Raw genomic sequence first — 14,109 nt, forward strand, 5'->3', positions numbered from 1 at the left:
ACCCTGACAAATGTACGCACGCACGCACGCACACACACACACTCGCAAAGAGAAAGACACTCTCCGCACACAGTCAAGACTCATTTAACATTTATCTTGGCTCTTTAGAAGTGAAAGAATGACTTGTTTCTGGCGTAAGGTAGCCTACAGGGCTAGTTTTGATATCACAGCTGGGAGTTTGAGGACTTCGCTTTGTGTGATTATACAAAGGGTTGTGTGTGAAAGCGAGTGTGTGTTTCAAACTCATTCAAGCTGTCCTCACTAGTCGAAGCACATGTTTTACACCGGGCGGATTGACCGGCTGGCCCTGTTGCTGAGTTCACTTGTTTTAAAAAGGCACGCACGCAGATGCTCCGTGTCTCGCACACACAAACACACACACACACACACACACACACACATTCAAATGCCGTCGGTCTCTCATTCTCTTACACAAAACAACAGGCAAAGGTCAAAAGGTCCAAACCTGCAACACATCCACACAGACATACATCCACACAGACATACATCCACACAGGCATACATCCACACAGACACACAGTGTCAACAACATAGTGAAGTACAGAGCAGCAGTTTTTACACACAGACATACTAAAGTGCTTAGTGAGCATACTCGGACGATGCTCTGTCATTGGTCATTGGGATAGTGTGTGTCAGTGGACAGTATTTAGTCTCTCTCCATACGGTTTCCATATTTAGACTGAGACCTCTAATCACACAGGACTTTTCTCTAGTCATTTTAGCACACACACTCCCCTGGCCTGTCATTAACAGCTCACACTCACCTTCCAGGCTGCACGTGCACACACACACACACACACACACACACGTAAACCCATGAATACAGGATACACACGCTCTCTGTCCAGAAACTAAATACCACTGGTCCATTCGGTGATCCCTTGTCTTGACTATCTTTTTGTTCTGTCTTCCCAAAGAGACACAAGACCTGATTAGCAAGTCAATGCTTGTAACACAATAGTGGACATCTAACAAGACAACTAAAATGTGCTTATGTTCCTTTATATAGTGTTAAATCCCCCCACTAATCAGAAAACGCATCAGCTTTTTATAATCCCTCAACTTGAAAGCTAGTTATTCACCCTAGTGAGATACCTGGATGTGTGTGTGTGTGTGTGTGTGTGTGTGTGTGTGTGTACTTGCTCAATCACTCATGCATTGTCTATCTGTTTGTGTGCGAGACAAAAACAAGGACATCAAATCTAAGCCAGACACAACATTGCAGATCCTGGCTACAAATTAGCATCAAACAGAGAGAGACACTGGAAAACACAAACCCAAACACACACAAACGCCACTCCCAGACCAGAGGTTAGACAAGGTAAGGGACGATCAGTTTGGGGTACACCGCAGTATTTCTCAACTATGGTTTTCAGGAGAGCCCATGGCTGCATGTTTGTGTTCTATCCTAGCACAAACGCATCTCATTTAACTAACCAATGGCTTCAGGATTAACCAAGTGGCTGAAGCAGATAAGCTGGGCAAGAACAAAATGAATGTCCAACCTCTGGCATTCTTGAAGACCATTGAGAAACATCTGTAGAGGATGAGAGGCTCTCCCTCTCCAACACGGCATCATAACAGACTTCATACAATCTAAACGGTGTCACTTGAATAAGGTTCTCTCTCTCCCTCCCTTCCCTCCTCTACTGTGTGGTGGTTTGGTTTACGTAAGTCCATATGACTTATCCCCTCCACTTAGCACTGCGATCACGTTTCCTGAAAGTGGACTCTGCTGACATGTTTCTGACCCCTGAAATGGGGAGCGAGTGTGTGTGTGTGTGTGTGTGTGTGTGTGTGTGTGTGTGTGTGTGTGTGTGTGTGTGTGTGTGTGCTGGTTGGGCTCCACTGGGGCACATTAGCAAGGCTCTGACATGTGCAGAACTCTGTGGCTGGATTAATATTTAAATAAATCTATCAATATATCCATGTTGTGTGGAAGTCTCTGTGGAAATATATATCAAACATATATGTGAATGACATAAAACAGAAATAGGCATTTACAGTTGCCTTGGGAGAAAGGGGGAGGCTAATTCAGGGAAACACTAGGATGCCAATAGTAGAGAGCGAAAGGAAGGGAAGGGGCAAGGGAGGGAGGGAGTGTGTGTGTGTGTGTGTGTGTGTGTGTGTGTGTGTGTGTGTGTGTGTGTGTGTGTGTGTGTGTGTGTGTGTGTGTGTGTGTGTGTGTGTGAGAGAGAGAGAGAGAGACAGAGAGAGAGAGATGAAAGTTAGTAAAATACCCCCTCAAATATTCACAGTCCACACACACAAACCTCCCAAGGGGTCACAGAGGAAGCCATACATTTGAAGCAGTCCAGACCAGTGACCCGAGTAACCAGTCTACCTTTGGCAGACACACACGCACAAACATATACACACACACACTAACACAAGCCAGCCATTAGATGGAAATTAGGGCCTTGGTCCTGGTCCTGTAGCTGGATTACAAACACTACTAGAAGCATGATGCTACAAATGCTAATGAAATGTCAATGTAAGAAATGCTAATGCTACCATGATGCTAACGAGGCTAATGATCACCATCAGTAAAATGACTTACCATTTCCCTCCTCCCTTTCTAATGCTAATCCCGAGGAACGCCACAGTGAGGGCATTGTCCTGCTACCTCTCCCCTCCCAACACACACATATAACCATGCATCACACACACTGAAATTTATACGCATGCTCACAGACCTCGGCCATGTCTCGACATCCCTCAAACACAGCCCTATTTGAACGTTTGCTTTTCTCTCAATGGTCTTCTTTGAACAGGCCACGCTGAGTAAATAGAAGAAAAAAAGAAAATGAAGGAGAGAAAAAAACGAGGGGAACTCTGGGAATTTACTGCAACAAGATAAATATCCTAGCCGTGGCGTCGCGACACACACACGCCTTCTCCCACTGATTACAGAGTAAATATCTGTAATCTTATAAAAACGGGCATTGTCTGAGGGCGGAAGCGGCAGACACACTGCAAAGAGAGCGCAGCGGCAGGACATGTTGACTTTGGAGAAAGCGCTATTGGAGAAGTGATCAGTCACACACAAGTATGCACCCACACATATATACACAAGCAAACATACGCACAGATGCATGTACAAAAATGCACAGGCACATACTGCACTGTACAAACATTATGCAGAACCTTTTCCAGAATATGATTATGTGCAAGTCCACACACACTCCCACACGTTGCGATAGCAGTTCAGTCTATATCTTCAACAAATATGATTCAGATTATCACTCATGAATAAATGCTATGTAGTACATTTCCACCATTGGCCATAAGCCTGTTGGAATGCTGTGTGTGTGTGTGTGTGTCTGGGCTCATGAAACAGACACACCCATTCATTTCATGCACTGGGGCCAAAGAAGATAAATCAGTAGAATTATCAACATGCAGTGTCGCGTGAACCAGGCTGCTGCAGCCAACGTACTTAGCGGTCTTTACAGACCACAGGGTTAGACTAGCCTTTATACACACACACACACACACGCACCTGCAACAAGTGACCAGCATCCAAAATCATAACCATAAACATACATGTTAAGCAACGGAATTGTCTCATATGAGCAAAACACTTCAGTCAGTACAGGACAGTAATAGTGAGTTCCTCTGTCCCTGTAGATAAAGCCCCAGGCAGGGTTTGTTGCTGTTTCTTTGTCCTCTGCCACTGTCTATCTCCCTGCTGTCTACAACAGGTCTCCCCAAGCTGGCAGCCAGAGACAGATAGGGACTGTGTGTGTGTGTGTGTGTGTGTGTGTGTGTGTGTGTGTGTGTGTGTGTATATATATATATATATCACAAGAGAAGAGATGGAGAATGCTGCCAGCCACTGGCACCGTGTGTGTATGTGTGTGTGTGTGTGTGTGTGTGTCTACCAGGAGAGAGGAAGGTGGTGTGGGTTCACCTACGGTACAGAAGCACTTCACTTTCATGACATCACTCACAATCCCTTGTGTTCCCTTAGGAAGTCAGTGAGGACTGTCGTGATGGAGCTAACAGGTACACAGGTGAATGAGGTAAGTCAGAGAGGACTGTCGTGATGGAGCTAACAGGTACACAGGTGAATGAGGTAAGTCAGTAAGGACTGTCGTGATGGAGCTAACAGGTACACAGGTGAATGAGGTAAGTCAGTGAGGACTGTCGTGATGGAGCTAACAGGTACACAGGTGAATGAGGTAAGTCAGTGAGGACTGTCGTGATGGAGCTAACAGGTACACAGGTGAATGAGGTAAGTCAGAGAGGACTGTCGTGATGGAGCTAACAGGTACACAGGTGAATGAGGTAAGTCAGTGAGGACTGTCGTGATGGAGCTAACAGGTACACAGGTGAATGAGGTAAGTCAACGAGGTAAATGATGTACAGCTTTAACACAAGAGGTCTGTTGATACATATGTACATGGACTCATTTGGTAAATCATCTCTGTGTGCAAAATTCAGAAAAACACTATACACACACAGTTCAAATGTTTGATTACGCACGCAGACACACATACACGCATACATACACAATCTACTGAAGGCTATCCAGCAGTATATATTTTCAGAATCACAGTCATTGACCCGTTTCCAAAGCATCTCTGGTCCTGCCATTGAATTCCCGGAATCAAGAGGAGAGGGCCGTGACACGGAAAGCTGAGTGCTAGCTGAGCGAGAGAAAACACTGCTAGTGCCAACACTGGTGTGTGTGTGTGTGTGTGTGAGGTTTATACACTTCTACTTCAATGTCACACTTCAGTGTTAATATGACTAAAATATAACACTTACAATATGGTAACAAAAATATATAATATAATATAAACAGTGTATAGTGAGAGTGAGCGAAGTATGACTGGAGGACAAGGGCCTCCTGGAGATCAGGGGGTTTAGTGGTGCCTGGAGCCCAGCTCTGTGGGACAGACATCAGGGTGAGACATCCCCAAAAGACCCCCAATAATGAGCCTCTGTGGGCCTGGGGATAATGAGCACCTGTGATGGAGGCGAGGGTGTGTGTGTATGCTCGTCTGTCCGTCCGTGCGTGCTTGCCGATGTACAGGAGTGTGTGTGAGTGCTTCTCACTTTAATTACACCGTGTATATAATCCCGTTAGCTGGTGGCTAACCTCTGAGAGGCTAATAACAAAGGACCAGTGGGAGAAGGCATGCTCCATTACAGTGTGGAATCCCCTCTCCACTCAGGCCGCTAAGAGCCACTCAGCAGACACAATGAGATTAGGGTTCTAAATCTGTGGAACACAGAGGAACACTGGGACTGTGGCATGTGCTAAACCCTCCCTCGCTGAGAGGAGAAATGACATTCTTTAGCCGGAGAGGAAAAACTAACTTGGGGATAATGACATAGATGTAGAGTTGACAGAATGGAGTGGGAAAATGGCCCGGTTTAGTTTAAGTGCAGGGAAAATCGAAAGCATAGAACGTACTGGAGAAATGATAGCCGTTGAGTGTAGGGAACCTGGATTAATTCAATTTTGTCATTATAGCACATGGAAATGACTCTGGTTTAATGGCATGCTGTAGAACTAGACTGTATAGAATAGACTGGAAATGACACATTCCTTGATTAATAAAGCCCAGGGGGAAAGACAATGGGCTAATCTCTATTGGACTAATCTCTACGATACTTAATGGACCAGCCAATATGGCGAGCTAATTGAATGGCTGCTGTGTTCTTAGCAACAGAGTAGAATGAGAGAATGTGATGTGGTAAGCAATAAGGGACTGAACATTCTAAAATATCCAGATAGCCCCGAGAAAGATATTCAACTGGCTATCCTACTATGTAATTCTGTATGGTGATGTCCATCTATGTTCTAACAGGTGTTGCATAGTCACATGCAATGGCACAAAGAAACAGATTCTAAATGAAAACAACAGAACTGGATTGACTGACACTTCCCTGATTTCATCTCATGTGGTCATGAAGGAAAGGAGATGAGAGGAAGACAGGAATATTTCTCTGTCTCAGTTTCTTTTAGTCTCCCTCTCTCCCTCCCCCCTCGCTCGCTCTCTCCTCACCAGTAATAGACCCAGACATATTTGTGATAAAAGTCCACCACACCCAGGGGAGTCCCACAGACAGAAGCATTACAAGTAGGTACAGTACTGTACACCCCATACCTCCTCTAACCCCCATCTCTATCTGCCTTTGGGCAAACACCTGGGCCTTCTCCATAGGAACAGAGACGATGGTGAGTGTGTGAGGGGATTGTGCAGACTGGCAGAGATGGGCTTTGCTGTGGCTCCTCTCAGGGATTTGACATTCTTAGATAAAGCACCCCAGTCCCACGCCCTCTCCTCTCTCCCTCCTGCTGTGTATGGCCTGAGGGGGCAGGAGACGACACACACACACACACACACACACACACACACCCCCACCCACCCATAATCAGTGTCCCAAATGACACCCTATTGTTTTGTGAACTAAATAGGGAAAAGGGTGTTTAGTGCACTAAATAGGGAATAGGGTGTTTGGTGCACTAAATAGGGAATTGGGTATTTAGTGCACTAAATAGGGAATAGGGTGTTTAGTGCACTAAATAGGGAATAGGGTGCCATTTAGGACATACCCTAGTCTGTGTGGCATCCATTATTTTACATCATAGATATTTCTCTGAGTATTTGGTCACAGACACCACTTATGATAATAAACACTGCCTACTCTAGATTGGGTGTAAGCAAACATTTTGTGCCGCAATCTACCAAAGCCTTTTCCATGACGACATTCTTCTGACCCAAAAGGTACTGCCAGAGGCTGATCTCTGTCTGGCCGATCTCTGTCTGGCCGATCTCTGTCTGGCCTCTGCTCCATACAGAGGTGTGGGTCTCCAAGACCATTGATATTTCCATCTCATTATATACTTTTTTTAAAATATTGATTTAAATACTATATCAATGAATTGTACACAGAAAAAAGGTATTTATTTATGGGCCTTGCAATGAAAATGTTAAATCCTACAGGAGTCCCCGGATATGCCCATCTTCATACATTTTTACGAGAAGACCATAAGAATGATCTCCCAACAGTAACAAGACTATCTCCACACAACACTGGTTTCAATATGACATCACATTTATAAAGACAGGCTTTTCCAGAGGCTTGACTGTGTCACACACACTCCTCTATATCAGTCACTATCTGTCCCCCACTCTTATACACACACATGCCTATATGTCAGTCAGCTATATGAAAGACAGTCATTCATTGACATGGTAGACATTCATAGAGGAGGGCCCCAGTGACTCCTAAATGTGCATGAGGGGTAGACTGTCTGTTCATTTATCGTGTGTGTGTGTGTGTGTGTGTGTGTGTGTGTGTTTGAAGGCCAGTTTGAAAGGCAGTCTCTCAGGTGCGGTCTGTGTTTGCATAGCAGATGAAAGGTCAGGGGGACCTGAGGGAGTTCCTCTGTTTCTCCTTTTTTTTTCTGACCCCAGGGTATTTTACTGAGGAAACACACATTTACACATCTCAATGGACACGCACGCAAACACATACACATAGTGCTCAGAGAGAGCCCCAGTCATTTATTGCGAGGGCCTCACGTACACAGTGGGATCTGTGTTTAGTCGTGTTTAGCCATGTTTAGCCGTGTTTAGCGCTCCATTTGGGGACAGATAAATCAGCCGTTGTCTGAGAGAAGCCTCCATTACTGGAACGAGAGGCCCCCAAGCGGTCTGTCAGTCAAAACTAAAGCGTCCCACCTCCTGCTTTTGAATGGCTAATTACAGAGACTCCGCTCAACTCAAACTCAGCTCCCAGACAGCTAGCGCCGCTGCCCGCTAGGATAGCACACTAACGCTAACACGGTAGCCATTTTACCTGAGATAAACAGCAAATATTTGTTTTAAACGGCTTGCCGGGCATTCCCCCTCACTCAGCCCACCCTCCTTCCCCTCTGCATCCCCCCCACCCAGAAACGTCTTTCCCGGTCCCGAGTGACAGCAGTGTGCTTTCGCTCAGAGATCAACAGCAGAGGAGAAAAACAGGAATGCTAAGGCTAGGCTAAGATAGCCCCCTGGCTAACCTCTCCATACCTGACACAGATTAATCAAACAGAGAGTTAAAGGGTGAGCCAGGCTGAACTATAAACTGTGGGGCCAGGATGAGTAATGTTTTTTTAAGTAGTGAGAATAAAAAGTGGAGGAAACAGACACCTCTGGCCAGCTCACATACACATTATAGAGCAGGCCGCATCTGGCCTTCATGAATAAAATATAGGAGGAAGAGATGAAGAAATAATGAACAAAGGAAATATTATCCCCCTCTATATGAATGTACACTAGACCAGAAAAATCACACAGGCCTCTCACAGTATCTCTGTTCTCTCGATGACAAACAACATGCACAAACATTAATGAGGGGAAGTCCCCTAACCGACAGCCCAGCCTGGCCACAGATAAGATGCATAATATTTACCAATCTGACATTTGATGATGCTGCACTTAATTCATCCAAAGTACACATGTACCTCATCTACCACTTGCTGAGTCTCTGGGTCCACAGACTACTTTCTTGGTTTCCATAATATTAGGCAAATTTGTCATTTGAGTGTACTATCCCTGACTCAGCACAATAAGACACGTACTGTAGCTAAAAACAACTTTTAACCCCACCATCCTTTACAAACACATTTGGCATGTCAAATGATGAAGACTCTTGACTGACAACCCTTGAGTAATAACCCCTAACTAAAGCGCTGAGTTCGTGAGAACCACCATAGCTCACAGACCTTCAGAAGGGCCATATACCCACCCAGAGATATGAATAATTCATTTGACGCGTGCATCACTCTTCCCAGTAGACCGTGGATAGCGTCCATTATGTGGTTCGTGTATACATTACAGCACGTATAAAGTGTCAGAAGCTTCCGGAATCAACGGTGGGTGGCAGGCGCTGGCGGGAAGCGGAGGCAGGAAGGGATGGACTGACTGACACCGGAGCACATTAGACAGACTAGAGAGTAATACTGTATAGAGAGAATCACTCAGGGCTCTAGTAATGCTAGGGGACAGGCAGCAGCGCTGGGACAGCATCAACTAGCATTAGCGGCATAAAGAGACACTGATATATTAATAGCATTAGCTGGCACTGGGACATGCAGTGCATTTAGACTGATATCTGCCAAGAACAGTATTGTCAAAATGGTATACTTTAGAAAAAAAAATGTAATTTTAATATTCTATTATCTGAACAGATGTTAGTATTCGAATACTTGCAAGAGTATTCATGTAGATGGAATTGAAATTATGGAATTAAGTTAGTTAAATGAGAAGGACCAATCTGCATATAGTTGTTGTAGATAAGGAGAGAAAGCACAGCAACATTTCCTCAATTAATCTAGGTAGCGAGCTACCTACTGTAGCTGGCTAACATAGCTGGCTAACATAGCTGGCATCTTTACGTCAATTTGATGCAGTATGGCATCTATAAGTTTATCTAATTAGCTTGAGCCTGTATGGCTTCCCTCTCTCTTCCTCTCTCTCGCTCCGGTGTCAAACTCACCGGGAAGAACCTCTCCTCCCAAGACCTAGCAGCTGCGCAGCAAGCAGGTTATCAAGTTTAATAAAAAACATTTTAAACACATGCATTTCGACTATCCGAATATCACCCCTAAAAACGTTCATGTTATTATTTGAATAGTGAAAGTATTTAAAAGTACCCATCCCTAATCATAGTAACCAAAATGTAGCCTATTAATAGCTGGATATAGAGACCTAAAGGGCCTGCATGACCCCCAATGAATTGAAAAACTACACCATGTCCGGGCCAGTAGAAATTCAGTATGGGACAGTAGATTTTTGGCCAACTAGGCCAGTGAGAAAAAAAAGGGAATGTTGGACCCTTCGCCAGCAACAAAACTGATCCCAGTTTGTAAGGTAAGTGTCCCTTTAAAACTGTACCAGTTTTGAACCTTGTGGTGATGGTATGAGTACACCTCGTATTGGACCTTATGGGGAGTGCATCTACAGTGTGAGCTCTGTATGGTTCTACTCAGATAGGAGTAATGGTTAAGTACTGAATCATTAAATATCTAATGATGTCATGATGTCACCCACTCCCAGAGCCGTAAGAGAGCTAATGAACAGCGTTAAAGAGTGCCTCACCAAACGAGCCCCTACTGTAAACAGTGATGGCAAGGGACCATCACTTTTCAACGTCAGACAGTCTACACCACTCAAAATTCACACGCGCACTCACAAACGCGCGCTCACACACACACACAACTAATACAGTAATCCACACACAGTTGGAACTCATCAGTCGACACACACATCATCACACACTCACAATGGGAACTTCAAATCAAGGCAAACAGACACACACACACACACTATAATGACACCACAAACACACTGACCCACACTTCCAACCATACAGAAGTTTGTAAATGAGGTTTCTTTGTTTAATCATAATTTAAAAAGGAAGGCTCCAGCAACAATCACCCTGACCTCAGAACCTGAGAAAAATACTGAGAGAATGTACACACACACACACACACACACACACACACACACAGCAAGAAAGAGACACAAATGCTCCCACATTCTTATTACAGCCCGTCTACCGAGTTAGTAAATAATGTCTAATCGGGTGATAAGGCGCCCTTAGACGACAGAGATAGATGGGTGTGTATGTGTGTCTGTACGCATGTATACACTACCGGTCAAAAGTTTTAGAACACCTACTCATTCAAGGGTTTTTCTTTATTTTAATATTTTCTACATTGTAGAATAACAGTGAAGACATCAAACCTATGAAATTACACATATGGAATCACGTAGTAACCAAAAAAGTGATTCTTCAAATAGCCACCCTTTGCCTTGATGACAGCTTTGCACACCCTTGGCATTCTCTCAACCAGCTTCACCTGGAATACTTTTCCAACAGTCTTGAAGGAGATCCCACATATGCTCAGCACTTGTTGGCTGCTTTTCCTTCACTCTGCGGTCCGACTCAACCCAAATCATCTCAATTTGGTTGAAGTCGAGGGATTGTGGAGGCCAGGTCATCTGATGCAGTGCTCCATCACTCTCCTTCTTGGTAAAATAGCCATTACACAGCCTGGAGGTGTGTTGGGTCATTGTCCTGTTGAAAAACAAAAAATAGTCCCACTAAGCGCAAACCAGATGGGATGGCATGTCGCTGCAGAGTGCTGTGGAACCCATGCTGGCTAAGTGCATCTTGAATTCTAAATAAATCACAGACAGTGTCACCAGCAAAGCACCCCCACACCATAACACCTCCTCCTCCATGCTTTACGGTGGGAAATACACAAGCGGAGATCATCCGTTCACCCGTACCACGTCTCACAAAGACACAGCAGTTGGAACCAAAAATCTCCAATTTGGACTCCAGACCAAAGGACAAATTTCCACCGGTCTTATGTCCATTGCTTGTGTTTCTTGGCCCAAGCAAGTCTTCTTCTTATTGGTGTCCTTTAGTAGTGGTTTCTTTGCAGCAATTCGACCATGAAGGCCTGATTCACACAGTATCCTCTGAACAGTTGATGTTGAGATGTGTCTGTTACTTGAACTCTGTGAAGCATTTATTTGGGCTGCAAATTCTGAGGTTGGTTACTCAACTGAACTTATCCTCTGCAGCAGAGGTAACTCTGGGTCTTCCATTCCTGTGACGGTCCTCATGAGAGCCAGTTTCATCATAGTACTTGAAGGTTTTTGCGACTGTACTTGAAGAAACTTTCAAAGTTCTTGAAATTTTCCGTATTGACTGACCTTAAAGTAATAATGATCTGTCGTTTCACTTTGCTTATATGAGCTGTTCTTGCAATAATATGCACTTGGTCTTTTACCAGATAGGGCTATCGTCTGTATACCCCGCCCCCTACCTTGTCACAACAGAACTGATTGGCTCAAACGCATTAAAAAGGAAAGAAATTCCACAAATTAACTTTTAAGAAGGCACACCTGTTAATTGAAATGCATTCCAGGTGACTACCTCATGAAGCTGGTTGAGAGAATGCAAAGAGTGTGCAAAGCTGTCATCAAGGCAAAGGGTGGCTATTTGAAGAATATCAAATATATTTGGATTTGTTTAACACTTTTTTGGTTACTACATGATTCCATGTGTTATTATTATAGTTTTGATGTCATCACTAGTATTCTACAATGTAGAAAATAGTTAAAAACAAAGAAAAACCCTTGAATGAGTAGGTGTTCTAAAACTTTTGACCAGTAGTGTATGTCTTTGTGTTTATGTGCTTACAGTATATGTGTATGTGCACCTGCATAAGCATGGGTGTGTATGTTTGTGTATTCCTGTCTGTGTGTGTGGTCATGGCATTGTGTGTGTGTATTCCTGTCTGTGTGTGTGGTCATGGAATTGTGTGTGTGTATTCCTGTGTGTGTGTGGTTATGGAAGTTCGTTTGTCTGCTATAAGTATACCATAGGGTGGGAGCTAGCTCCTTAGTAGCAGCAGGAAGTGCATAAATCAGCAGTGTAGGCCCATCACTCTGTAAATCAACACTAGTGCACTCATTACTCTGTGTGTGTGTGTGTGTGTGTGTGTGTGTAAATCACCATACGGTGTGAGGTAGGGGAAAATCAACACCTCCAAAAAAAAAGAGAGGGAAGAAGGGAGGGGAGAGACTCTCCTTTCATCATGTTTCTAAATGCTATGTGCATGCCTGAGAGTGTCCTGGTCTACTGTGTGTGTGTCTGACCTGGCGGTAGGTGCCCTCCATCAGAGTGTCTAGGTTCTTTAGGGGGGCGGGGGTCTTGTCTTTGAAGCGGGTCAGGAGACGGCGTTGGGTGGCTCTGGACCGCCCGCTCTGACAGGAGGTCCTGGTACTTCTCTGCACTCACACGCAGCTACACGCACGCACGCACACACACACACACACCACACACACAAAGAATGTTTTTCTAACACTGCAGGTAAAAGCTGTACCTACAAACACAACACATGAATGTACAGTGTGGACTCTAGTGGTGGGATGTCAGGCAGAGATATGGTATGGGTTCCCTACCACACACATTCTGTCTCTGAGGTTCTCAGGGGCCAGTATAGTGGGGTCTCCATCGGTGAAATGTCAGGCAGAGATATGGTATGGGTTCCCTACCACACACACTCTGTCTCTGAGGTTCTCAGGGGCCAGTATAGTGGGGTCTCCATCGGTGGGATGTCAGACAGAGATATGGCAGCTTATCTCTCCTCAGGACGCCAGCCAAGTTGAACAGAGCACATCACATTGTTCTTTATCTGCCCACAGAGCAGCACACACACACACACACACACACACAATCTTCATGCATCTAATCTGGGACAGGGGTCCTGTGCAGTAGGAGACGCCATGCCCAGGTCCAGATAATGACTGATAGTCAGAGCTGCTTCCCAGGGCTGAGACCTGCTCACCAACAGCAGGTAGACTAGATTCCCACACACACTATCAACAGCATCAATACATACCACTCACTCTCCATTCCAGGGCAAATACATGCCACTCACTTTCGTGCAGTTGACACTATCGAAGACAAGCAGACTTAAAACTTAACCACTATTCTCACAGAACACCACTCTCCCAATATCCCTGGGTGTACAGGGAACCAGTGGAGAACAGGTCATGTAGATGTCTATGGTACAGACCAGGTTCTGGGGTGACTCAGGTAGATAGATCTCTATGGTCTGTTACCTGGGAAGACCTCGCTGAGGTAGACGGGCGGTTTGTTGGTATCCACGGTGATCTTGTACTTGCCGTTCTTGGAGGGGGCAGAGGGGCAGCAGACTAGACGGAGGGGCAGGGAGAACTTACACTGGGCCACCCTCGGGATGCCTGAGGGTGAATGTGAGGAGGTTTTGTGAAACGTGCAGCTCCTTAAAAATTGGAGAGACAAATCTTTGAATGAGTCAATGTGCTCTATCACGGGTGCGTGTGTGGTTAAGACATGGCTCTGATGGAGCGGTTGCGTGTGTGGTTAAGACATGGCTCTGATGGAACGGGTGCGTGTGTGGTTAAGACATGGCTCTGATGGAACGGGTGTGTGTGTGGTTAAGACATGGCTCTGATGGAACGGTGAATTGAATTCTCAAGAATCCGCTCTAATAGCTCAGACACACCGGTAGGATTG

The 14,109-nt window shown here is 45.0% G+C and overlaps 1 pseudogene across 1 annotated transcript in view; it reads right to left on the reverse strand.

The window, feature by feature from the left end:
* The window catches only part of LOC118936732 (protein PTHB1-like), an 88,849-nt pseudogene that overhangs the window by 37,479 nt on the left and 37,261 nt on the right, over positions 1-14,109 (reverse strand). The window contains exons 5-7 of the transcript XR_016483569.1: positions 13,674-13,814; positions 13,549-13,571; positions 12,705-12,812 (exon numbers count right to left, since the gene is read on the reverse strand). The product of XR_016483569.1 is annotated as a protein PTHB1-like (transcript). The remainder of the gene's footprint in view (positions 1-12,704; positions 12,813-13,548; positions 13,572-13,673; positions 13,815-14,109) is intronic.

Source organism: Oncorhynchus mykiss, chromosome 2 (genome assembly GCF_057628025.1).
Source record: "Oncorhynchus mykiss isolate SJ-2025 chromosome 2, ASM5762802v1, whole genome shotgun sequence".
NCBI classification, from domain to species: Eukaryota; Metazoa; Chordata; class Actinopteri; order Salmoniformes; family Salmonidae; genus Oncorhynchus; species Oncorhynchus mykiss.